The 26,023-nt window shown below is 49.7% G+C and overlaps 1 protein-coding gene across 3 annotated transcripts in view; it reads left to right on the forward strand.

Moving 5' to 3' along the window:
• Positions 1–26,023, forward strand: part of EPB41L1 (erythrocyte membrane protein band 4.1 like 1) — a 118,791-nt gene that overhangs the window by 18,383 nt on the left and 74,385 nt on the right. The window lies entirely within an intron of this gene.

Here is a 26,023-nt window from a genome sequence, read left to right on the forward strand (position 1 = left end):
GAGTGGAAGGGAGTCCAACCAATGAAGTTACCCTGATGGGGAAATTGCGAAGTAATATGCAAATGTCATTGTGGAGTTATTTGTAAGGCACAACTGCCAGGGCTGTGATGTTGTCATGCTGGAATCCTCTGGTTTTTATTTTTGATTAGATGTGAGGCATCTCTGTACGCCTAGGGGATCTCTCTCTCTCTCTCTCTCTCTCTCTCTCTCTCTCTCTCTCGTGTGTGTGTGTGTGTGTGTGTGTGTGTGTGTGGTCTAAGGAGCAGGGCTATGAGGGATGGGTGGGGCTGAGCCAGGTCAGGGCAGGTAGAATAAATGCCAAACAGAGCTAGGAGCGTGTTACTCCTGGGGGTGGTGGGGGTAGGGGATGGTGTTAGCTCCAGTTAAAAGGAGTGATTTGGCTCCTTCCTGCCAGTACATGGGCCCCACGGAGATCTCTGGGCAGGAAGCACTAGGAACAAGGAATCCTCTGTCCACAGCCACAGCACAGCCAGGACAGAGGAGGTGGATTAGGAGTTCCTAGGAGGGGGCCTGCTGGTCTCTCCCTGACATTTGAGCAAATGGGTGGGGAGAGGGGAACTAAGTGTATGTGTTCATGGACCGGGGGTGGGGGTGGGGGGGTGGTGGTGATAAGGGGAGGTAGAGGTTGGTTCATACATTTATTCTACAAGTTCCTTGAGCTTCTGGAAGCCCTCCAAGAAGCCAGGCAGCTCTGTAGGGGTCAGAGCCGAGAAAGATGAGACTCTAGGTATTAATCACCATCAGTTTACTGGAGGAGACAGGAAATGTGAGAAACGATAGATTTGCATAGGCCTCTGACCTGCAAGTCCAGAGGCCCACATTCCAGTCCTTGCTCTGACACTGACTAGCTCTGTGGTTTGGCCTCATCACTTCCACTTTCTGGGTCTCAGTTTCCTCTTCTGTAGAATGGGGATGGACACATCAGCCTTGGCTACTTCTTTTAAAAATATATATTTTTTTATTGATTTCAGAGAGGAAGAGAGAGAGAGGGGGGAGAGATAGAAACATCAATAATGAGAATCATTGATCGGCTGCCTCCTGCACGCCCCCTACTGGAGATAGAGCCTGCAACCTGGGCATGTGCCCTTCACCAGAATTGAACCCAGGACCCTTCAGTGCGCAGGCCAGTGCTCTATCCACTGAGCCAGATTGGCTAGGGCAGCCTTGGCTACTTCTTAATGCTCTTCTGAGTATCCATCAGAATAGGGTATTTCAAATGTTTAGGGGCAGCAGAATCCCTATAGGAAACATTTATAACAGAATTGCTATGGTTGAATTGGCAGCAGTTTACTCAGAATATCACTGCTCTCCTTACTGGACCAAAGACAGTCCCAGAAGCTGTCCCAATAGCCATCAGCATTGGCCAATGGCAAGAAGCTTAGACACTGGCTTCTGTCTTCTAGCTCTGCTCTGCCACTCATTAGCTGTGTGACCTTGGAAAAGTCACTTACCTTCTCTGAGCCTCAATTAACCCACCGCAAGATGGGGATAATGATACCCTCCCTGCCTTACCTCTCAGAATTGTGGGTAAAATCTAATGATATAAAGAGTAGAAAAGTCCTCTGTAGGAAAAATGCAAGGGATTTAGATTCTAGTCCAGGTGTTAGCCAGGTGATAAGGCCCATGGGGATGAAGAATCTCCTAAGGCAGTGGTTCTCAACCTTCCTAATGCTGCGACCCTAATACAGTTCCTCATGTTGTGGTGACCCCAATTTCATTGTTACAAATTGAACATAATTAAAGCATAGTGATTAATCACAAAAACAATATATAATTATATATGTGTTTTCCAATGGTCTTAGGCGACCCCTGTGAAAGGGTCGTTCGACCCCCAAAGGGGTCGCGACCCACAGGTTGAGAACCACTGTCCTAAGGAAAGAATTCCCCTACCCTTCTCCACCTCTTTACTCACTATAAAAATGCTGGAATCTTTCCAATCCAGCCCCAACCTACTGCTCTTGCTAATCTTAGCTGATGAACAGGCTGGCCTTTTTCTTCCAACAAAGTGGATGTGATTAGCCATTTGTTGGGGAGAATCCCTTTGTGGGACATTGGAGGCATATGTTTCAGCCTGCTAACTGGGGAGAAGATGGGGAAACTGAGGCCATAGTCAATACAGTTGTTGCATTCAGGGCAGCTAGAGAGGCAAGGCTGGGAAAAGGCTTGGGCTTGGCCTGTGCTGATATGGTGAGCCTCTTCCCCAGAAAAATCTACAACTTTGTTTCACTAAGTGGAACACAGTGTCCACTGAGTGTTTACATTTTGCTCAACTTCTGCCCCGGAGAAATTCTTTCTAGGGGCACCGTGGGCTTTCCCAGAAGAGTGGCATCTGGGCCAAACCAGGGAGGAGCTCTGAGTTCCTAAGGGGCAATGGGGGCTCCAGCTCAGCACTAGCTAATAACAACTGGAATTCTGAAATTTGATAGTGGTGATGGTTGCACAACTCTGTGAATAGTGTTGGCATGTTCTTTACCTCCAGATGTCCCTGGGGTTGGAGGCAGCAGGGAGCAAAGGCGCCGAGACGGGCCTCCTGGGCCTTATGTGGGCTGTGGAAGCGGTGTTGGCTTCTAGAACTCATTGCTGACCCAGGTTAGTTTCCCCACTTGGTACCCGGGGAAACTAAGTCTCAGACTAGGAAAGAAATCGGCGTCAGTTGCCAGCCCTAGATGCAAAGGGAAGCTAGCAGTGGAGTGGGGGCAGCATTATAAAACTAGAATAGCAAACATGGCCTTCTTCTCATGTGTGTCTCACATAAGTCTCAGGAAAGGTCTGAATGAATGACCTGGCCAGGTCCCTTTCCCTCTCTGAGCCTCAGTGCCCCCTCTGGATCCACTCTCTATAGTCCTTTATATTCCTGGTGTTCTCTTATCAATGAGTTAAGACACATGATTGCCAAGTTTTGCTACGGGTTCAGTTGTCTCATTTGTTAAACAGGGACAACAAAATCAGCCAGTCCTACCTTCCCGGAGGGTGACTATTACAAGGGTCAGTAAGCGACCACAAGACTTCAGGGCCATGTCAGGCTCTAGCAAATGGGAGTCACTTTAACAAGGCAACCTGCTCCCGCCTTGGCAGTGGAATGAAGTTGAAAAGATCTTGAGCTGCGGACTCAGACAGACTTGGGTGTGGACCCTTGCTCTACCTACTGTGTGAATTGGAATGAGATACTTCATTTCTCTGTGCCTCAGTTTCACCATCTGTAAAATGGAGACAATAATAGTTGTTACTTCAGAGGTTATGGAGCCCAAGTGAGAATGCAGAAAACATGCATCGCACTGTGCCTAGCACACAGCCGAGTGCTTAGTAGCTGGTAGGTATTACTGTGTTGTTGATAACCGTAATGATGATGATAATTGACATTTAGAGACTGGGATTCTTTGGGGGCTAGTGATGGCAATGTTATTGTTATTAATAGTCTCCTATACGCATCACTGATGTGACCTTCAGAGCACTCCTTAGAGGAGGCAGGAAGTTGCCACCATCTCCATTTTACAAATGTGGTTGTGAGTCTTAAGAGAGGAGAAGTGGCTTGTCCACGATTTTAGCTCAGGTCTTTATGCTTCGGGAGCACACTCACTGGCCAAAGACGCTGCGTGGATCAGCCCCTGGGTCAGACAGCTCTGACAGGGAAGTGGCGGATGATTGTGACTCACCCTGACTTTTACTCTATACGTTTTGGAGAGTGAGTGAGCGAGTGACAAAATAAATGGCAACCTCCGGCCCTAACCGGTTTGGCTCAGTGGATAGAGCGTTGGCTTGTGGACTTCTGGCCAAGGGCATGTATCTTGGTTATGGGCTCAATCCCCAGTAGGGGTCGTGTAGGAGGCAGCTGATGGATGTTTCTCTCTCATTGATGTTTCTAACTCTCTAACCCTCTCCCTTCCTCTCTGTAAAATCAATAAAAACATATTTTAAAAAAATGACAACTCTGGCTCAGTGGCCTTGCCCAGTCACAGAAACACAGACAGGCCTTGAAGTCCATGCATTCAGTGTGATTGGGGGCAACCTGCCTCTCACTTTGGGGCCCAGGATTTCTGGAGCTCTAGGCCAGCAGTGTCCCTGCTCCTAAACGCAGCCTGGCTGGATCCTGAGCCCTGGAAAGCCAGATTCATATTTCTTTTCCTCCCTCCCTCCCTCCCTTCCTTCCTTCCTTCCTTCCTTCCTTCCTTCCTTCCTTCCTTCCTTCCTTCCTTCCTTCCTTTTTAAAAGAGAGAGTGGAAGGGAGGGGGAGAAACAGAAACGTTGGTTGCCTCCTGCACTTGCCTCAACCAGGGCCGGAGATTGAGCCTGCAACTGAGGTATGTGCCCTTGACTGGAATCGAACCCAGAACCCTTCAGTCCGTGGGCTGACACTCTATCCACTGAGCCAGACTGGCTAGGACCAGATTCATATTTCTCTTCTATCAGTTCCTGCTTCCCCACCCTCCATCCTAATCTAGAAATTGATTCTACCTGTAGTCATTCCTCCACTGAGTCTTGATTTAGTTGAACAAGTCTCCCTCAGTTCCTGCCATACACCGGGCACTAGGATACAGAGATGAACACAGCAGGCAAACACATGGCTGGTGTTGAGCAGCAGAACTTTGTCCTAGTCTCTGGCAGTTCCCAAGGGGCGTTGAGGAAGGTGTCTCGGTTCCCCTGTGGCATGCATGATTTTTGAATTTGGAAAAATTCTCTGCTGTGGAAGGCGTCATGTGCTGGGAGTCCTGGGTTGGGGGTCGGGCCTGGGCGGTGGTTCCACCTCTGCCAGGGCCTTGCTGTGTGACTTGCCTCTCTCTGGGCCTCCTCTTCCCTATCTGCTAAAGGAAGGGATTGATTGAGATAGGAAAGCAGTTTGTGGGGCACTTGCCTGACACACATGTCCTATGCTCACAGGAGCCCAGGCTGATGCCAAGGTCCCCCTTCCTGCCCTGGAAGTGGTTTCTGAACTGGGCTCTGAGCACCAGGGCCAGGATGGGTGCTCACCTGAGCACCAGGGCCAGGATGAAGCCTCCTGCTGGCCCGTGGGCCCGGCTTCCTCAGGGGGCACTAGAGCTGATGGAACAGGTTCCAGCAAGGCGGCCCTGCCGCACGAGCCAGCCCAGTCCAGCAGGGACCCCGCACAAGGTGGCTGTATGTACCCTCTGATGCTTTCCTTTCTAGGAGGTGGTGAGAAATGGGGTGGAGATGGGGTGAGAGCAAACGTCAAGGCCCCTGAAACTGTGGAGTTGCCCCAGCCCCTCCACAGGAAGGGTGGTGGAACTGAGGACTGAGAAGGGCAGGTTTTCGCACATCAGGGTATCACAGAGCTACCTGAGGACACAGGTCTCCTGGCCGCCTGGCCCCACAGTTGCATCTTGTGCTTAGCTATTCCCTGGGCTTTGATCATTGAGGTGGGGGGAGCACACAGGGCAGAGCATGCGTGTACCCAACTAGGCAGAGGATGGTGGCTGGGGTTGGGAGGGGGGATGTGTCTGTGTGTCATTTTAGTTGTGTTTTCCTGCCTCTTGTCATGTTTCCCAGATAAGTTCCTTGGTCTCTTGCCCTAGTGGCACTGATAGCTGATATGTTGAGTGTCCAGAGGAGGAAAAGCAGAGGGCAGGCCCTTGTGCCTGATGGGGACAGGAGGCTGGTGAGTCCTGCTTGTGCCTGATCCCGGGGGAAGGAGTGACTCAGCTGTGAGAACCCAACCTGGCCCTGGGACAGTGTCTGTTTGGCTGGCAGGCCAAGGAGGAGCCTCTGTGTGTTCTCCCTGTCCCCCAGCTCTTGGTATCTGCAGCCTACCCAGGCCCCTGCGGCTCTAGGCTCTGCCACTTGGCCCTGGCACAGGGACTGGTTTGACAGGTTTTGCTACACTCATGAGCAGCCGGGAGTTGGCGCAGGGCAGGCCTGAGGAGGCAGTGCTGCCCTGTCCTTGCCTCCCCACCCCCAATCCCAGCCTCACTTCTGTGTTGTCATTATCATCCTCCCTCCTGAGCGCGTGCTCCACGCCCCCCCACGCCCCCCTCCTCCCAACTCCGTCTCAAGGGAAGCTGCATGGGAAACTGGAAAGCGGAAGCCACTCAGACTCCTGTACCTGGCTCTGTCCATTGTTCAGCATGGGACCGTGGACAAGTCTCCCTTCTTGGACCTCACTGTCTTCATCTGCACAGTGGGGCTTTGGGCTCAGTCATCCTCAGGCCACCGCATACGATGATTGTAGTTAGAACTCTGCCATTTTCTCTCTATCTCTGGGCAACTCATAGCACACTGAGGGCCTCAGTGAGGGCCACGACCCTTCTTAGGATGGTGATAGGATCAGCTAACAACACAGCGAGTATCCAGGAGTATCCAGTCTCTGCTGGAAGTGTTTTCTTTCTGTAGTCTGGCCTGCCCTTATCTGGCTCAAGCAGAAGGAGAGAATTTATCTAGAGGTGGGGCTTCCCCTAGTTCCCCCTTCCCCCCTTATCCTGAGCCCATAATTGCCTGAGAACCAGGCTTTCTGAGCTTCTCCTTAAAGTAGTTACGGTAGAAGGAGAACCCAGGAGGAGGGCCTCAGCGCTTGCTGCCTCCTCTTCCTCCTGACTTTCACATCAACCCAGGGTCCAGTTCAGGGGAAGGAGGGGAAGGAGGGATAGCTTGACCACACGCTTCCTATCTAACAGTGAAGAGTATACAAAGCCTATGTCCTCAGAAACTCTTAAGTTCTGACAATGTACCAGTCAGAAGGAGGGGGAGTTAGATAAAGAGGACAATCCCAGCTTGGGGACAGAGAGAGAAGAAAAAGGGAATTCATATTTATTGAGCATCCCCTATGTGCCTGTGCTAAGCCAGTTACTTTGCATACATTCTCTATCTATGTCTATATCAATGTCTATGTCTATGTCTATATCTAATCTATATCATCTATCTCTATATATATATCTATTCACAGATTGAGACGTGCTCAGATCTATATCATCCATCTCTATCTCTATTACCTATATTCCCAAATGGCGGCCAGAATGATCTTTGTAAAACATCAGTCAGACCATGTCACTCAGTGTCTTTCCTCTGCCCTTGGAATAAACTCTAAACTCTTGACCGTGGCCTACCGGGCCCTGAGTAAGCCGGCCCCTGCCTCCCCCTCTGCAGTTATGTACCTACCTCCGCATTGGTCATTTACTTCAGCCACAGAAGTCTTCTGTGTATTTCACAAATTCTTCCCCACCTCAAAACCTTCACATGTGCTGTTCTCTCTGCTCAGAATTCTCTTTTCCTGGCCTTTTGCAGCCTTGGGTCTTATTAACCTTTTTAACTCAGCTTAGACAGCGCCCTCCCTGCCCCATTGCCCTGCTCTCTACCCCTGCCTCCGATTCCTCACAATGCTGATCACCATTTGTAGTCATTTGTCTTTTATTTTTAATGTTGTATTCACTCCACATTGCATGGCACAGAGTGGGTATTCAGGAAGCATTTTCTGGATGAATGAATGACTGAGTTGTAGGGAAACAAAGGTGCTAGTTGAGTGCCTGGCTTAGGGCAGGGCTCTCAGTAGGTGTTCAGTAAACGGCAGCTTTTAGTGAGAACTAGCATAGATGGTGAATACCCACCAATTTATTGTGACTAGAGCATGCATTGGGGAAGGGGTGCAGAGGACAATTAAGGTTGAAAAGATGAGCTGGTACCAGGTCTGGGTGGTCCCTGATGTGTGAATTTACACCTTAGAAAGACATTGCTGGGAGTCATTGCTGGGCCATTAACTGTAACTATAGAGCTTTGCTTCTGAGGTGTGGGTCCAGACACTTTGTCTACACGGTGAGGCCATACAGTGTGGTTGGGGGGAGTGCAGGGTGGGGAGCAAACTCAAAGAGGAACAGGCTGGGCCCTCTGAGGCCAAAGGCCCAGAGGAAGTGGCTCTGTTGGGAGCATGCTGTGTTTTCTAATTCCACATCGTCACTGCACTGTTCCTGGGGAGCAGAGGATTGTGGCTACCTAAGAGCCAGATGCTTGGATTTCTATTTTGGTTCCTCCTCTGATCAACCATGTGACTTCTGCCAGGTTCATTCACAGCTGCTTCTGTTTCTTCCTCTGTAAACAGGCTGCTTTTAGTACCTGCCTCATAGGGTCTCAGTGAAGATGAATGAAGTACTGTAGTGCATGCAAAGGGCTTAGCAAAGCACCTGGCACATACTGAGCACTCAGGAGAGGTGAGCTGTTATCTTCATTCAACAGTAGGGGGTTCAGAAAGGACATTCCAGGCAGAGGGAACCATAAGTACAAAGGAAAAGTGCAAAGACATGACACAGGAGGGTGCTTTGCAGTGGTGGGAGGTCACTGTGCAGGAAAGAGGGAGGAACAGTAGGCACCCCGGTCCTGCAGCACGTGCACACTGGGCCGGAGCTGGAACTTTATCCCAGGGCAATCAGGGCCAATGCAGGGTGTGATGTGATCTGATTGCTGGCAGTAGGAGGATGGGTTGGAGGGGCATGTAGGCCCGGAGACCAATGGACAAGTTGTTGGTGTGGCCACAAGTGAGACCTGACTCGGGCACCTGGAAGTAGAGAGGAGGGACCATCAGAGAGGTGAGAGGGGAGAGTGGACAGAGTGGGGGGCCTGCTGGGGAGGGAGGGGGAGGGAGGAGATGGGAGGGGAAGGGAAAGCGGCCTTATCCTGATGACTGCGGGTTTCTGTACAGGCTGGCTGAGGGATTGTAGAGCTGAAAGCATGGTGAGTGCATGTGGGTTTTGATGTCAATAGTTTGACTTTTCTGGGAACTGAGAAGCTTCCTGAGAAACCTGTCTTTTTTGTTTCGGCTCCCCATGTGGAAAATCTTTCTAAAATCTCCCGAGTGATTAACTCCTCCCCTAGTGATGAGACTGTGCATAACTCTTGCCTGCTGGGCCAAGGCCTGGGCCAGGAGATGGGGCCGTGGCCTGTAGGTGGCCACAGCTAGGAATTTCATTTGGAAGCTGGTTTTAAGAGTCCATCAGTTTTCTTGTGACTTTCTTCCTTCTCCTTAAAGGGTGTAGAAAGAGGCAGTGCCCGTTAGTGGAATGTGCTGTATATTCCAAGGCTGGGATCAGGACTAGGCAGCCTTTCAGAAGTGGTACAAGGCAAGCTCCTGCTGGGCCCCTCTGCCCTTTTTATTTTGGTGAGTGTGGACTGGGAGATGTTATTCCAAAGAACCCTAGATCTTCGCTTTTGCACTTTATAGGTGAGGAAAATGAGGCCCCAAGAGAGAGTGGATGAGATTTGCTCAGGTCCAACTGTGAATTAATGTCAGAGCTGGGCTGGGGCCAGGCGCCTCCCTTCTAGCTCCAGGCCCTCCTGTGCTTCTGCAGCTGGCACTGCCTCTTAGAGGAGTGAGGAACTGACGAACCTCTACACAGGCCCCTGGTGTCCCCCCCTCCAACCCCCAGAGTCAGCTATTGTCCTAAGCCCTCACTCAGAAGCCCATCCATACCCCTTCTCCCGATTGTGGCTGGAGGTGGGGGGCTAAAACCAGGAGAATTGGGTTGGTTCCCTCCTGATGAGGAGAGGAGTGAAGCCCCGTCTTGATGGGTGGAGTACAGTCACATCTCTACTGGAGCTGGTTGCTGAGGAGAGGCCTTTGTCTGCGTTGCCAGGGGAACCAAAGTTTCTGCCTTCTTCCAGGGCTGTGATTGGTTCCTGGTGGAGCTTGAGCTTTGGTGAGTGGAAGTGCCTCTTTCTTGCCTACATCTTCCACAGGTTGAGGGACTAGAGAGACGCTGGGGTGCCATGGAAGCATTGTGTTGGTTTCTGAGCCCGACCCTCTCAGCTCTAGAGTGATGGGTTTCCTTGTATATTTGCTCACTTGTTTATCCCAGGCAGCATCTGCTCCAGGAAAGCTAGCTTAAGAGTCAGAGGGCCTGTATTTGAATCCTGGCACAGTCATAGGCCTTGGGTAGGTCCCTTCCCTACCCTGGGCCTCAGTTTTCCTACCTGTAAAAACAAAGGTATGGGGCTAAATTCTCTGGTCCTTGCAGCGCTTTCTTTCCTGACTGCACAACCCACATCCTCTCCTTTTTGACCTCCCATATTCCCATTTGGCCCTTTGCCTGGGCTCTGACCATGTTCTCACTTATAAGTGCCCTGTAAGATGCAAGATAGAATAGGGAGTTGCAAACAGCTCTTAGCATTCCCCACCCTCCTCGAGGAAAGTTCTGTTCTCCGAAGCCTCTCCTGGAAGCCCCAGTCCTGCAGCCCCTCTTGTCTCAGCCTACCACCTGGACCCAGGCTCAGGGTAATAAGCCGAGGACAGTGAATGATGGCTGCCCCGTCTCTGCTCAGGGTGGGCCTGGGCAGCATGCAGAACAGAGTTTGCTGGGGTGGGTGGGGCAGTTGGGAGAGCCCTGGGTTCCAGGCCTGACTCAGCCACTTGTTGGCCAGGTGACCTTGGCAGGGCTGCTCCGCTTCATTTTCCACACCTATGACCCAGGTATTCAAATCCCACCTCATAGGATTGTTGCAGAGATTGAGTGAGACGATATGTCCGCCATACGGGACACACCAAGTCACCTTCCTGGGTCTCTCTCCTAAAAAGGGCCAGATTGAGAAGGGTTTGAGGTGGCAGGACCTGTGGTTCCGTGTGGCAGACTGTGCATGCTGCTCATTCCTGGCAGTGCCAAAGGCAGGGGGAGAAAAACGTTGTCTTGGGTGGGTGATGTCTGAGTGGGGGAGGCGTGTGTCAGAGTTAATGTTTGAAAAACACTTTTAAGATCCTCCAGGGAACTCAAATGAAGATTTTTCAGATGAGCTGAAAGTAATGGAGCTGAGCTCACTGGCAGGGAAGGGGGCGGCCTAATTGGTACTGACTTGGTCTTGGCCCAGCCACACTCATTATCGCAGGCTGACCGGGAGGGTGGCCCTACATTTGGGCTGTGAACTGAAGTAACTGATGTGAGCTTTCTTGGGAGGGGGGTGTCGTGTGGGCCATCTGGTAATGACTCAGCCCTACTTCTTGTTGACTCACTAGACTGAGGGTCAGAGGTGGCTTCTTAGGTCATTGGCCTTCAGAGCCTGGTTTAGCTTTCAGCCCTGTGACCCCTCCACCTTGGGCTATAGAAGCAGCAGTCCAGACGTGGGTGGGTGTGGTCGGAGGCAGGGATGGGACAGTGAAGTCGGAAGTGGACTTTCCCTGCTGTGCTCAGGTTTGTCTGGGGTCTGTGATGAGGAGGGTAGAGAGTGGGAAGAAGGGGTTTCTCAGGAGAAGAAAGCAGGCTGGTGGGTATGTGCGGGTGGGGGGAATAAGTGTGAACGGGACGCAAGTCTGGGTTTGCTTGTGTGGCTGCTTACATTGAGGAGGCAAAGAATCTAAGGCAGTGGTTCTCAACCTGTGAGTCGTGACCCCGTTGGCGGTCGAACGACTCTTTCACAGGGGTCGCCTAAGACCATCCTGCATATCAGATATTTACATTACGATTCATAACAGTAGCAACATTACAGTTATGAAGTAGCAACGAAAATAATGTTATGGTTGGGTCACAACATGAGGAACTGTATTTAAAGGGCCAGAAGGTTGAGAACCACTGATCTAAGGGAATCCGAGGATGAGGAAGGATCCAAGAAGCAAGTGTGTGTGCATGTACATGGCGGGGGGGGGGGTCCCTGTGGAAACACAGGTGGTAGAATTGGTGAGTGATTACGGACCAGGAGAGCCTTGTCCTGAAGACACGAGAAAGTCCTGCTGGAGGCCACCTATGGGTTGCTTGGGCTGGGACGGGTGGTGCAGCATGGCTTCTTCTGGGGACCTGGTTTGCATTGGAAATGCTGCTCCTGGGGACACTCTGAGACTCCTCAGTGGGGGATATGTGGGGGTCAGTCATTACAGCCTTCTTGGCACCTGCATTGCCTTGCGAATGCATTTGGGGGAATAGGGCCAAGTGTCAGGTCACCAGTGCCCCCACCTCCTTATTTTTCCTTGGTCTCTGTGACGCCACGCCCTTCCTTCCCGCTCTCCCACTATCTCTCTGGCAGGTTCTCATGTGCCTGTTCCCCCCTCTCAGCTTGACTGCTCACTGTGTGGGTTCCTCAGGGCTCCATTGCAGTTTCTGTTCTTGTTTTTTTTTGTGTGTGTTTGTGTGTGTTTGTGTGTGTGTGTGTGTGTGTGTGTGTGTGTGTGTGTTTTACTAATAATCTAGGGTTTTTTAAATTATGAAAGTAATAACACAGTACAGAGATTTCGGGAAACAGGAGGAGGAATAATGTGACTCCCGAGAATTTTTGGGAGGTTGACATGCTTCCTTCCACCTTCATTTCTTTGCTCTTTTCTCACGTGGCTGTAGGCCTCCCTGAGATTCCCACCTAACGGTGTGGGTGGAGCCACCTTCTGTGTCCTTACAGAGGATTCCATCAAATACACGGTCCTCTCTCCCCGTCTCCTGCTGGTGGATATTGGCGTTGTTTCCAGTTTTTGCTGTTAGGAATAGCACTGCCGTGAACATTGCGTAAAGTGCTTTTTCCGTATTTCAGATGATGTCTCTTAGGGTGGGGTCCCAGGAGGGACTTCTGGGTCAAAGGCTATGGATGCCGTTCAGGTTCTTGCCAGACTGTTGTGCCACTTTAAGGCCAAGCCTCCAGGGTGAAGGGGCAGGAACTGTTTGCGATTCCTCTCAGGGCTGAAGAGCCTGTTCCTTGTGGGCAGGCACTGCTGGGGACCGTCCTCTGTCCAGCCCCTCATTCGCTCTGAGATGGGGGGCGGGGCAGGGCTGTGAAGTGAGGCTGCCTAGGTTCAAACCAGGGGCCCCGCTCCACCCTCGTGAGTCTATTTCCTTGGCTGTGAAGTGGGCAGGTGAGAGTGACCGCTCCACAGGGTCGTCGTGGGGCTTTATCACCCATGTAAGGCTTGGAAGCAGACAGCAGGACACTTGATAGATGCTGAGCCATGATGACAGTGGTGAGGCCGGAACCTAGACTTCCCGCCTGGGTGGTCTCTTTTCCTGATGGCAGCCTACCCCTGGGGAGGTAATGCTGTATGGTTGTTGGTGCCCCTGAGTTGGAGAATGTGGGGGAAGAACTGAGCCCCTGGAGTGGAGCTGTAAGGTGGGGCCTCTCCCTTTCCTCCCAGGAACATCCCCTTTTTCTGGGGCACTGCTTCCCCCAAAGGTATCTCTCTGGGTTAGAGTTCGGTGCCTGGTGCAAGCCTGTTCCCTCGAGGTGCATTCAGGATACATTCTGGCCTTGAGGAGGGAGTGTCATCAAAGGCTTCAATCCTGGAGGGAAAGGTGGGCTCCAAGGATCTCTCCACACGTGGCCACATTGGTTGCCTATTGCTGACGTAACCAATCACCACATACAACCCACGTTTATTACCTTATTGTTCTGGAGGTCAGAATTCTGAAAGGGGCCTTATGGGGCTAGAACAGGGGTGGGCAAACTTTTTGACTCGAGGGCCACAATGGGTTCTTAAACTGGACCGGAGGGCCGGAACAAAAGCATGGATGGAGTGTTTGTGTGAACTAATATAAATTCAAAGTAAACATCATTACATAAAAGGGTACGGTCTTTTTTTTTTTTTTAGTTTTATTCATTTCAAACGGGCCGGATGCGGCCCGCGGGCCGTAGTTTGCCCACGGCTGGGCTAGAATCAAGGTGTCAACAGGCCTGTGTTCATTCTAGAGGCTCCAAGGGAAAATCTGTGCCTTGCCCTTTCCAGCATCTAGAGGCTGCCCACTTTCCTTGGCTCATGGTCCCCTTCCAGCAGTCGCATCTCTCAAACCTTTGCTTCATCATCACACCACCTTCTGCCTCTCAGTCCCCTGCCTCCCTCTTTCACTTATAAGGTCCTTGTGACTGATTACATGAAGCCCACTGGATAATCCACAATAATCTCCCCATCTCAAAATTCTTAACCTAATCACATATGCCAAGCCCTGTATGCCACGAGGGGTAACATGTTCATAGATTCTAGGGATTAGGACAGGGACATGGGGGGGGGGCATTCTGACTACCAGGGTTGCCAATACCAGGGGTCTCTCTGGGTTAGTGGGCCCCCAGGTACTGCTGGAATTATACTACCAAACTCATGATGGAGAAAGGGCCAGGGGAATCAGGTCTAGTATTCTGTGGTTGGGGCGGGACATGAGTCTGTGCCACCAGATTCTCCAGGATGAAGGGCCCGGAGGGAGGCCATGTGCCCTGTGACAGTGTGACGAAGGTGTTCCATGAGGCAGACATCAGCGAACGTAGCCCCTGGCTTTCAGCGCTAGGACTGGTAGGTGAGGCACTGCTACAGGAAACCAAGCAGCCCTGCCCATCCACCGCCTCACCGCAGCGTGTGTATGTGTTTGTGTGTGTGTTCACTCATCTGCGTCTCTGCAGCAATACTCTTGGAAGGGGCCAAGGAACAACTCTTTAAAAGGCCTCTTCTGTTCTTGTTCCCGGCAAAATAATTACACAAGTGACTAATTTTATCCCTAATTCCATAATTACTTTATTATGTAGCCGGTGAGAGGGCCCCGAGCTGTGCCTGTGGCGCCACTTTGGCTGCTGGCCCAGGTGGCCTGCTCTGCCAGCACAGAGCCCACCTCACTCTGGTCTTGTCCCGCCATGACGGCAAGGTTGCTCCAATTCCTTCTGGCTGAGTCCAGCGACATTTGGTATTGAGGTCTGAAAGATCATCCTCCCCCCACTCCCCCCCAGATTTATGTGCAAACAGAGCTGCCTGGAGAGTAAGGGCTCATACTTATGGAGCTGTTAGCAAAAGTCAAGAGATCTGGGTTCCAGTTCATTAACTTGTTCCTGGAGCAAGTCATTTCCCTCTGGGTCTCAGTGCTGTCCTCTGTAAAGTGGGACCGTTGCCAGCTTTAACACGTCCATGATCCGATGATAGGAAGTGAGAGAACTAAAACTTTGAGACTGAGGTCACTTTTTGCTACCTGTTGGCGACATACTCCAATCAAAGCATTAAAGATAATAGTACTAACTGTAGACATCATTTATTGAGTGCTTACTCCATAGCAAGCATTGTACCGGGTCCTTTATATTTTTCTCATTCTATATGCACTTGATTCTATGAGGCAGAAGAGGAAACAGCAGTGACTGGTAAAATAATCTGTCCACCAGGAAGTGGCAGAGCCACATCTGAAACCTATGCCCTTAGCTGCTGCCCAAAGTTCCTGCCTTTCCCAGAGTTAGGCTTGTAGGGATGACTAAACCCCTGGAAATTTGAAAATGTAAATTTAAACTTTATACAACACATAGGAATGGCAAAGTAAATTGGAGACTCCAGTAGACCAGGGAGTTGAGTGGCCCAGGGTTGCTTTCTAGCTTTGCCACTGGCTCAGTGTGACCTTAAGCAGGTCTCCAGGCCTCAGTGTTCCCATCAGGATGAGGGGGTGGGACTAGACAGTCTCCCAAGGCCTTCCTGGTATTGATGCTCTGATTGTGGGTCACCTGGTCCCAGAAGGTGCTGTGCAGTGGGGGACCAGCCCATGGTGGAGGCAGTGGGTAGCTGGGTTGGCAGCCATGGTTGTTTCTGTTATGTTCACCCTCATGAGAACGGAGATTGCTTAGACTGCGTCCCACTGAGCATCTGCAGCATCGCTTTCCCAGGCCACGGAGTTGAGAATAGGGAGCCAGGAGGTCATTTCCAGGATGTTCCTACTGCTCCTGCAAGATTACCGCACAACATGAGCTCTCTCAGGGGCTGGGATTGGGCTCTGCCTTGCTCCAAAGACTGCACTGGACTCAGCCAGGGACAAGCAGTGGCTGTAAGTGTGTCTGTGGGGGTCTGTGGGGGCTTCTCGGGGGTGCCTACAGACCTAAGCATAATGAGTAATAAGAGCTATTTTGTTCCCTAATATTACCACATGCAATGCACTTCCCTGGCAATATTACATTTAATTCTCTTAAACCCACATGAGGTAGGTGCTATGATCATTCCCACTTTACTAGTATAGCCGAGGCATCTGACACTCAGAAGATTAGATAATTTTCTCCAGATCACACAGCTAGCGAGGTGTAGACGGGGATTTGGGATTCTGATTCCAGAGCTCACAGTGCGGCCTGAGGTTCTGATACCTCATGGGCTGAAGGAATCAGCATGAGGTTAGGAGTCAGCTGGTTTTTGAATCCCTACTCTCTGCTTACCATCTGTGTTTCCTCTGGCAAGTTACTTTATCTGAGTTTTCATTTTTTTATCTACAAAGTGGATGTATTGATATTTGCCCGTTAGGATTATTTTAAAGATTGCTGGGATGGTGATGTGGGACGGTGTGCGGTAGCAGGTCAATAAAGGCCTTTCACCATTTGCCCCCCTCCTCACTTCTGACTTCCTTCTGCATCCATGAGGCTCCTGCCACCCTGGAGTGTTCCTCACACATATCTCATAGCTCAGGACCTTTGCACATGCTGCTTGTGGCCTGCCTGGAAGTTGCCATTCCTACCTGCTATTTCTTCTTTCCCTACCTTTTTTGCTTTGATCCTTCCCTGAGGATTCCAGGAAGGGGAAGAGGAATGAGGCCAGATTCTCCCGCAGGCCTGTGCTTCAGTGATTATCAAAACAGCCCCTCCGCGGAGGCAGAATTGTGTCTGATAGCTTGGAAAGGGTGTGCAAGTGCAGTGTGTCTCCCCTTCGGATCACTCCATTTCCATCTTACCATGGTCTCACTTTTCCCCATCTCTCTAGTCTTTAACTCTCTTTTTAAATTTTCTGTCTGATACTTTTTAAAATTAAAAATATTTTTATTGTGGTAAAAAACACACACACAAAACATAAATCATCCTAACCATTTTTAAGCGTACAGTTTGGAGTGTTCAGAATATTCACGTTGTTGTGTAACCAGCACTACATCTATCTTCAGAACTTTTTTGTCTTGCAAAATTGAAACTCTATACCCATTAAATAATAACTCTCCGTTCCCCTCTTTCCTGGTCCCTGGTAACCACCATTCTGCTTTCTGTCTCTATGCATTTGGCTACTCTAGGTACCTCATATAAGTGGAATCATACAGTATTTGTCCTTTTGTGACTGGCTTATTTCACTTAGTGCAGTGGTTCTCAACCTTCTGGCCCTTTAAATACAGTTCCTCATGTTGTGACCCAACCATAAAATTATTTTCGTTGCTACTTCATAACTGTAATGTTGCTACTGTTATGAATCGTAATGTAAATATCTGATATGCAGGATGGTCTTAGGTGACCCCTGTGAAAGGGTCGTTCGACCGCCAAAGGGGTCTCGACCCACAGGTTGAGAACCGCTGACTTAGTGTAATGTCCTGAAGGTCCATCCATGCTGTAGTATGTGTCAGAATTTCCTTTCTTTTTAAGGCTGAATAATACTCTATTGTATGTTTATACCATATTTTATTTATACATTTATCATTGGACACTTGGCTATTGTGAATAATGCTTTGAACATGGGTGCACAAAAATCTCTTCAAGACCCTGCTTTCAAGTCTTTTGGGTGTACACCTCGAAGTGGGACTGTTGGGTCATATGATTAGCACTTTTTAAGCCACTATTTATGGTGTGCTTCTATGTTCCAGAAACTGGGTTAAGCACTTGGCATACATTCACTCATTCAGTCCCTTCATCCACTCTATATTGTAGGTCGAATTATCCCCAATTTGCAGCTGAGAAAATAAAGGCTCAGAGAGTTGAAGTTATTTGCTCAAAGCCTCTCAACTAGGAAGCGGTGGAGCAGGGATTAGAGCCCTGACCTGCTGCCAAAGTCCTTGACCATCATGTTGTACTGCCTCCTAGTGGGCTCTCTTTCTTCACCCGTCTATCAAATTTTCTGCCTCTATTGTGTTGCTTCACTCTCTAATGCATGTTCACATTGTCATTCTCTTCCCGCCTTGTGTTATGTTCACTCTCTCCAGAAACCGTGTTTACCCTCTCTGGAAATTTTGAGCAACTTGTATAAAGGTCCTCTGACTGCTAGGAAGTTTTTGTGAATTGCAAACCTACAGAGGGAGGCCTGTAATTTGCTTTCTAATCATAATTCTCTGGATTTATAGCTGCCTCTCTCCCAGCAGCTGACGGAATCTCATTCTGTTGTCATATGGCTTCTGGATCCACAGATGTGACTTCTAAGAGATGCAGTGTGGTCCAGTGGTGAGAGCATATACTTTGATGTCAGACACACTTGTTTAAACCTTTGTGCTGCCATTCATTAGCTAGGTGTCTTCAGCCAAGTTACATCTCAGTTTTCTCATCGGAAAACTGGGGATACTAGTTCCTGCTTCTGAGGGGTGGTTGTGAGTATTGCATAAACATAAAGTAGCTATTTTGTTGCTGGTACTTTTATTATTGCTGTTTTAATATTAATATTCTGGTGGGAAGGTTTCATGTATTTCAAAAATGCATAAGTAAATTGGAATTCACTAGCATTCAAGCTCTGGGATTCAGCTTCTTTTTTTGTCCCTATCAGCAGATCAGCAGATAGTCAGAAGCTCAAGAAAAGGACAGTGCAGCCAAAGCCAGTGCCCCAGATGTGGAGCTGGGAACAGGCCCAGAATGGGGCTGTGCAGGCTGATTCCATTTCCTCTCCTCCTCTCCCTCACCCCATGTGGGTGCTATAACCCGCGTGAGAAGAGCCTGCTGGCTGACCCCTCCCTCCATGAGACCAGCTTCCTCTGGGAGAGTCCAGAGTTAGAGTGGCTCTGTAGGATGTCTTGTTGCTAGGAGACCCCCAGAGGCAGTAAGGACCCGTTGCCAGATGATGATGGGCTGGTGTGGCGATGCAGAGCATGTGGCCCCAGCTAGGCTTCTGTGGGGTTCTGGGCAGGAGACACTGATAGCAACTGTGAGCTCAGCTGGGAGGAGGGGCTCTGTAAGATATAGCTCCTGAGAACCAGGGATCAGGATAACCTGTTCAGTTCTCCCATTTAACTCCTGATATGTCAAAGTCAGCCCTGCATTTGACCCTGACTTGCTGTGTGACCTTTGGGCAAGTTTCGTGCTGCTATACTTGCTGGGCCTCAGGTTCCTCATCTGTACAATGGGTAAATAATATCCTCCTCACAAGCCATTGTGAGGGTTAAGTGAAATGTAAATATAAAGTACTCTAGAGAAAGGAAGACAAAGTATAAATTTGAAGATACCACTCTTATCATTATAATAATAATTATTATTTCCCTGTTGTAAATGAGGGAATTGGACTCTCTCCGTCTGGATGAGATTCATGGACAGGGAGCCCTGGAGGAGGGGACTTCCATTCTAGAGGCCTGCCTTCAGGGGACTGTGGGCATTGGTTGATGGGGCTTCCAATTAGTGAAACTCCAGGGGCAACTGAGAAGGGCAGCAAAGTTCAAAGGCAGAGGGAGACTTGATAAAAGTGGTGGCTGAAAGAGGCAGTGGGGGGAGGGGGACTCCAGTGAGACTCTAGGAAGACCTTTGAATGGTTCAGACCAGAAGCTGTGAGATGAACGTAATGAGTCTTTCTTGTTGCTTTTCTTATATAAATATGTTCACCACCCTCCCCCTCCCCAGAAAATAAGCAGCGAAACAAAACCCAAAGAAGCACAAAAGAAATAATTCCACTATCATAAAACAACCACTAGAAACATTTTGGGAGGTATATTTCCTTCCAGTTTATTTTTTTCTGTGTATGCTAACATATATATGTATTTTATAGAAATTGGATCATATGTTACATACTATTTTGTACCTGCTTTCCTCATTCTGTATTGTTATGAACATTAGTACATAGAAACATACCTATCTATGATATTATATATATATTTTTTAAAATATATTTTATTGATTTTTTACAGAGAGGAAGGGAGAGGGACAGAGAGTTAGAAACATCGACGAGAGAAAAACATCAGTCAGCTGCCCCCTGCACACCTCCCACTGGGGATGTGCCCGCAACCAAGGCACATGCCCCTGACCGGAATCGAACCTGGGACCCTTCAGTCCGCAGGCCGACACTCTATCCACTGAGCCAAACCGGTTAGGGCGATATTATATTTTTGCTGCTTAGTATATCATGTCATATATGTATCACTATTTATATAATATAGCTATGATTTTTGGACCTATTAATTCCACTTCACTCTGCTATACAAGACTCTTGTATACAACATACAAATGTTCTTATAGCTATATCTTTGTGTATGTCCATTGCTCCTGCAGGATAAATTCGTAGAAGGGGAATTTTTGGGTTAAAAGGTCTGTGCACTTTTAAAACTTATCATGCCAAGTTTCCAAAGTAGCCTCCAGAAAGATGAAACCAGTGGATGGCTGCATTGACCTGTCCGAGTTTGCCATTGCCTTGATTACCAGACTGGGGGTGGCTGGGTGGGAGTTTCACTCTGATGGACTGGGAAGGTGGGAGAGGCAACCATCTCTCTATATAAAAGTCTAATATGCAAATTGTCCCCTTGGGAGTTCAACCGGGAGACCGGGTGTTCGATCGCTTGCTATGATGTGCACTGGCCACTAGGGGGCGGCACAGAATGGAGGAAGGCCCCGGCTGGCAGCCAGAAGGCCCTGATCAGCCCTGATCACCGGCCAGGCCTAGGGACCCTACCCGTGCACAAATTTCGTGCGCTGGTCCTCTAGTAGTCACTATAAAGGGACTTTTGCAGAGAGAGACCCATGGATGGCTTGGTGGAGGAGCTTACCTGGTGCAGGATGTGATTTTCTGGGCTGCGCTGATCTGACCTGTATTGGTCAGGAGAGGCTGAGCTGGGCTGGACTATTGGTCTAGGTAGGCTGCACTGGCTCAGGCAGCACAGACTTGCCCTGGTGTGATCCTAGGCTTAGTCTGGTGTGACCAGCATGGCCACCAATCCAAGACATTCATTCTTGAAGCTGGAACATCCACGTAGTGTATAGTGATTCATCAGAGCTGGTGGTGGCAGCAGTAGCTCTGACAGGGTGGAACTGCTCTCACCCATCCTGTCACTCAGTCTCTAAAAATAACTCTTCTGTTCCAAGTGACCGCGCCACCAAGTGTCTGGAGGCACAGTCCTTTGGCTATGGCTAAGTGGGAGAGGCTGTGTGTGTGTATGTGTGTGTGTGTGTTGGGGGTGAGGGGTGGCCAGGGATTTGGTGTGGGGGAATGAGAGACAGTTCAGGCTCCTCTTCTCCCCTCTGTCAGCTGGGGATGATCTATCTGTTGGGGAAGTGGCAGCTGATAGGGGCAGGGGTGTCTTTCAGGACTATGTGATCACTCTCTGCTGAACAGGGAGAGAACAGAAAGAGGAAGGAAACTATAGAAGCAATATGACAAGGGTGGGGCTGGCTCGGGGAGGAATTCATAGCATTTAGCTGATCAACAATTGAATCCTACAAAAGCCCATTTCAAATCTCACCTTTAGGGTTTCCTTAAATTAAATGCAAATTCAGCTGACTTTTTTTTTTTTAACCAGAGAGAAGGGGGGAGAGAGAGAGAGAGAGAGAGAGAGAGAGAGAGAGAGAGAGAGAGATATGAAAGAAACATAGGCAACCTTTTTGTGCACAGGACAATATTCCAACCAACTGAGCCACCCAGCCAGGGCTAGCTGACTTCTTATCATGGATGATTAGAAACGATTTAGCCAAGGATTCTTAACCAAGTGTCCATGGACCAGGGGGTGATCAATGCATGGACTTCATGACATCTCATGATGCCTGAAATTATAATAAAAGTGTGTGTGTGTGTGTCTGCATGTGTGCCCATATGCATTTTTCTGGGGAGAAACTCTGCAGTTTTCATTGTATTTAAAAAAAAACAGGCACACACACAAAAAAAAACAGTGACCCATAAAAGGTTAATAATTACACTAGTTCAACCCCTCACATTATAGGTGAGGAAATTGAATCCATAGAGAAACGTGGCTGCCTGAGATCTCATAGTCAAGATCAAAATCCAGGTTCCTTGATACCATCCTCCCCTGACTGGTCCCCTGAATCAGGATCCAGCTACAGTTTCCCATGCCCTCCTCTTGGCTCGCAGGATCTGACTGAACAGACTGGAGGCTTTCAGTGGCAGTGGGCCAATGAGAGCTCACTTCCAGACATGCCTGTTCCCAGGAGGTCTTGTAGGGGAAGACTCATGGGGCATCTCCTGACTCACTTCCTTAAAGGGCATGTTAGCTCCACATGTTAAATCCACCTCTTGTACCTTGATGCTCACACCTGGCAGGAAGTGCCCCTGCCCCTTCTGACATTGGGTCTGGAGAAAACTACTGGTAAATGGTGCCCTGGGGGAGGAGGGAGTCTTTGGAAAAGTATTTGATGGATAGGCAGGAAGTCATAGCTAACGGTAAGAGGTTGATGCTGGTCCACGGTATGTGGGAGGAATTCAACTCAGGGGAGTTTCGATGAAGTGGCACGTGAGGATTAAACATGATAACGAACATTCACTGAGCACTTCCTATATGCCAGGCACTTTTCTAAGAAATGTGAATGTATTAATTCCTTTAGTCTTTACAATAACCACGTAAGGTTGTTGTAAGGAAACTGAGGCCCAATGAGATTAAGCACAGCTAGTAACGGCTGAGTCAGGCCATGAGGCCAGATCTGCCGACTCCAGTCGCTCTGGAACCAGCGTGGGCTCCTTGCCTCTGTGCTGGTGGAGCTCACACTTGAGTGTGCCCCAGAGTCATGAGAGGATTTATGAAAGCGTAGGGTGAAGATACTACTCTGAACCCCCAGTTTCTGATTCAGTAGGTCTGGGGTGGGGCCTGAGGATTTGCACAGTTCCCGGGTGATGCTGCTGTCTTTCAGGGACCACACTTTGAGAGCCCTTGCTTTCTGCTCTCCTGCTTCCTCATAGGAAGAGATGAGCAGAGGAAAGAGAAGTGGTCATTGATCTCTCTTGTGTTATTGCAATGTTCCCCCTGGGTCCAGGCCTCGGCTACCCTCCTGTCACCTACGCTTCACTGGGGACAAATTAATCTTCCTAAAGCCGGCTCTGATATGTCACGCTTCTGCTCAGTCTTCTGGGCTCTCTGCTGTATGTACTAGTGCAGTCCAGTAGAACTGTCTGCAGCGACGGAAGTTTCTTTATCTGCACTGCCACTATCCACACGTGGCTATGAATTTACCTTTTCTCAACTTTAGTTAATTTAACTTTAGTCACATGTAGCTCGTTGCTCGTCAGTGCAGGAAACCACTTTGTATGCCATTCGAGGCTCCCGTGTGCCTTTCCAGCCTCGGCCTCAGCCTCATCCCAGGCTGTAGGCTGAGGTGTTTCCTGAGTCGCGCCTGCACTTCCCAGCCCTTGTTTCTATTAGCTCCTCCGTCTAAACTGTGCTTTAGTCCTGCCTTTGATGCTCAACCCAAATGCTACCTCTGCCTGGGAACCTTCTTTGACACCCGCTCCCCTATAACCTCTTTCTCCTCTGAACTCCTAAAACACTTTATCCTTTTCTTGCAATCTTTAGTCCCTTTTGCCTTCTATTGCAGCTGGCTGGTGGCAGTGCTTTTAAAAATATATATATTTTCATTAATTTCAGAAAGGAAGGGAGAGGGAGAGAGAGATAGAAACATCAGTGATGAGAGAGAAGCATTGATCAGCTGCCTCCTGCACACCCACACTGGGGATCGAGCCCGCAACCCGGGCGTCGAACGGTGATCTCCTGGTTCATGGGTTGGCACTCAACCATTGAGCCACGTCGGCTGGGCTGATGTCAGTGTTTTACTTCTTTCCCTAAGCTGTGAGTTTTCGGAGAGTGTGCCTGTCTTCCAGCTGTCCCTGTTCCCTAGCACAGGTCCTTCCAGGTGCACGGAGGAGCTCCCTAAATCCCACAAACCTTTGTCCTGGTGCATTGGGGAAACAGATGGATAACATGTCCTTCCTGCTCCCAAGCTGCCACAGGCCTCACAAGAGTCTCCTGATTCACACCCAGAGAACCATGAAAGCCAATGGTTATTTTGGGCAGGAAGATAAAAGCCACAGTGGGCCCAGTTGGTGAGGGGAGTCCGGCACTAGCTGCCCAAGCAAAAGGCTGTGTTTACACACACAGGCAGCTTCTCTGCCCAGCCTGGCCTGGTACGAGGCGATGGGAACATCCAGACCTTGCTGCCTGGCCACCTTATGAAGTTGGGGATTAACCAGTGATGCAGCAGCTGGTCCAGCCGTCTGGTCCACACAGATGGGTGGATGAGGAGAGGGCTGCAAAGACCGCAGAGCAGTGCAGGCTTCTGGAAATGGTCCTTTGGCTTCGTGGCACCTGGACTGGGAATGCAAATACAAGAATGTGTATGTGCTCTGAGCAATGGACAGGCAGCAGGTGAAATTTTGCCCTGGCTAGGAAATTTTTGAGTTCTTAGAGCAGTCTCTCTTGACACGGAAAGATGATTGAAAAGAAAAATCAAACAGCTTTCTGGCTTCAGACTAATACTAAGAGTATTTAATACCCCCAAAACTTCTAGCATAGACTCATCTCTGGGACAGAACATTAAAAAAAAATAAAACTTTATTGAAGTTATAATATAGATTCAGAAAGGTACACAGACCATAAGTTTACATATATTTGTATAACTACCCCTCCGCCCCCACCAGCAAGAACTGAAACAGCCAGCATATCCATAGTAAATGTGTGTTACAGCAAATGTATGTAGGATTAATGGTGGGAACGGGCTTTGCAGTCAGGAACACCTGGGATTGAATCCTGCTCCCCGCCCCTACCCACTAGCAGTGTGAACTTAGACAAGTGACTTAACTGTTCTAAGCTTCAGCTTCCTCTCCTGTAAAATCGAGGTGGAATATGTCATCTCTGCCTTACAGAGCAGTGAGAAATTAAAAACGGAAAATGTATGCAAATTGCTGGGCACAGCTCCAGCACGTCATGGGGTCTCACGCTCTCTGCGATGATAATGTTGATGGATGGTGTCGCTGCAGCCTCCCCGGCACACGGGGCCCTCGGCATACACGCAGAGCTTTGCTTCTTTGCCTCTCACTGCTCTCAGCCTTTGTATGATACTCTCTACGGCCTCTTCTGACGGCAAGGAATCTGTAATTCTGTGATGATGCAAATCTCAGCTGACACTCCAGTCACCTGATGGGAGGATGGGTGGACGTCTGTATCCAGTGGGAATGTGGCCAGATCTTTTGTATTCAGGCCCCAGGAGTATGGCTCCCAGACCTCCTAGGGGAGGACTGATTTCCCTGTGGCAGTCAGAGTGGAGTGTAGCCAGGTGGAGTCGGATTCAGCAGAACTCAGCCCTGGGAGTGTCCTGGCACCCTGGTGAACGAACCCCTGACTCCAGCTTGCCCCCTGGCCTCTGGCTCTGGGAGTGCAGATGTGTCCCAGGGGGCATACACTGTGCACATATTTTGAGCTGGGCACTGCACTGGGTAGGGCTAGAGGGCAGAGGGCAGGAAGGAGGGGAGAGGCCAAGCCGTTCCTTCCAGTTGGGAGGGGTCATTGCAAAGAGGAGGGGCTCCGGAAGGACTTCCTGGAGGATGGCTGGAAGAATGGCTATGGGAAAGGGAAAGAGGATCTCCCAGGAAGAGGAAGAAATGTGCAAACACAGAGAGGCAGGGCCATGCTGTACCCTTGAGGCCCAGAACCATCCAGTTTAACAGAGTTCCCCACACAGCCTGAGGATGTGGCTGAGGAGTCAGGTGAGACCAGGCTGTGAATGGTCTGGAGAGTCAGGCCAAGGTGTTGGGCTTGCTTTACCAGAGAACGGGAGCCGCTGAAGGTTCTTGCTTTGAGAAAGCAGAACAGAACCAGATCCTCAAGTTGCTCAGTGGAGACCCACAGTGTTCTTGGCCAAAGATGGTGGCCTAACGTTCAAGCCACTGGAATGGGCTGTAGGAGCCTCTGGGATGTCCAGACATGTGCAGCATGTGGGGATGGGAGTGTGGGGTGTGGGTGGCGGGCTGTGGGTACAGAGGAGGAGGGGGAGGGAGAAGGAGGGAGAGAAAAAGGAGGGGGAAGGGTAGAGGGAAAGGCAAGGCTCCCATCTTTGAAAGGCTGCAGTCTTGTTGGAGAAGCCAAAGAGCTTCATGACAATTGAGCCCCAGATTCAGAAGTGGAGATGAGTTGTGGGGCCAGCAGGGTCAGGATGGTTGGAGCATGGGTGAAGGCAGGGGAAGGAGGGGGGAAAGGGGATGAAACCTCTGGAAGCTTTGGAGAGACTGAGGGCACCGCATGCT

The sequence above is a fragment of the Myotis lucifugus genome, unplaced genomic scaffold (assembly GCF_000147115.1).
Source record: "Myotis lucifugus unplaced genomic scaffold, Myoluc2.0 scaffold_60, whole genome shotgun sequence".
Classification (NCBI taxonomy): domain Eukaryota; kingdom Metazoa; phylum Chordata; class Mammalia; order Chiroptera; family Vespertilionidae; genus Myotis; species Myotis lucifugus.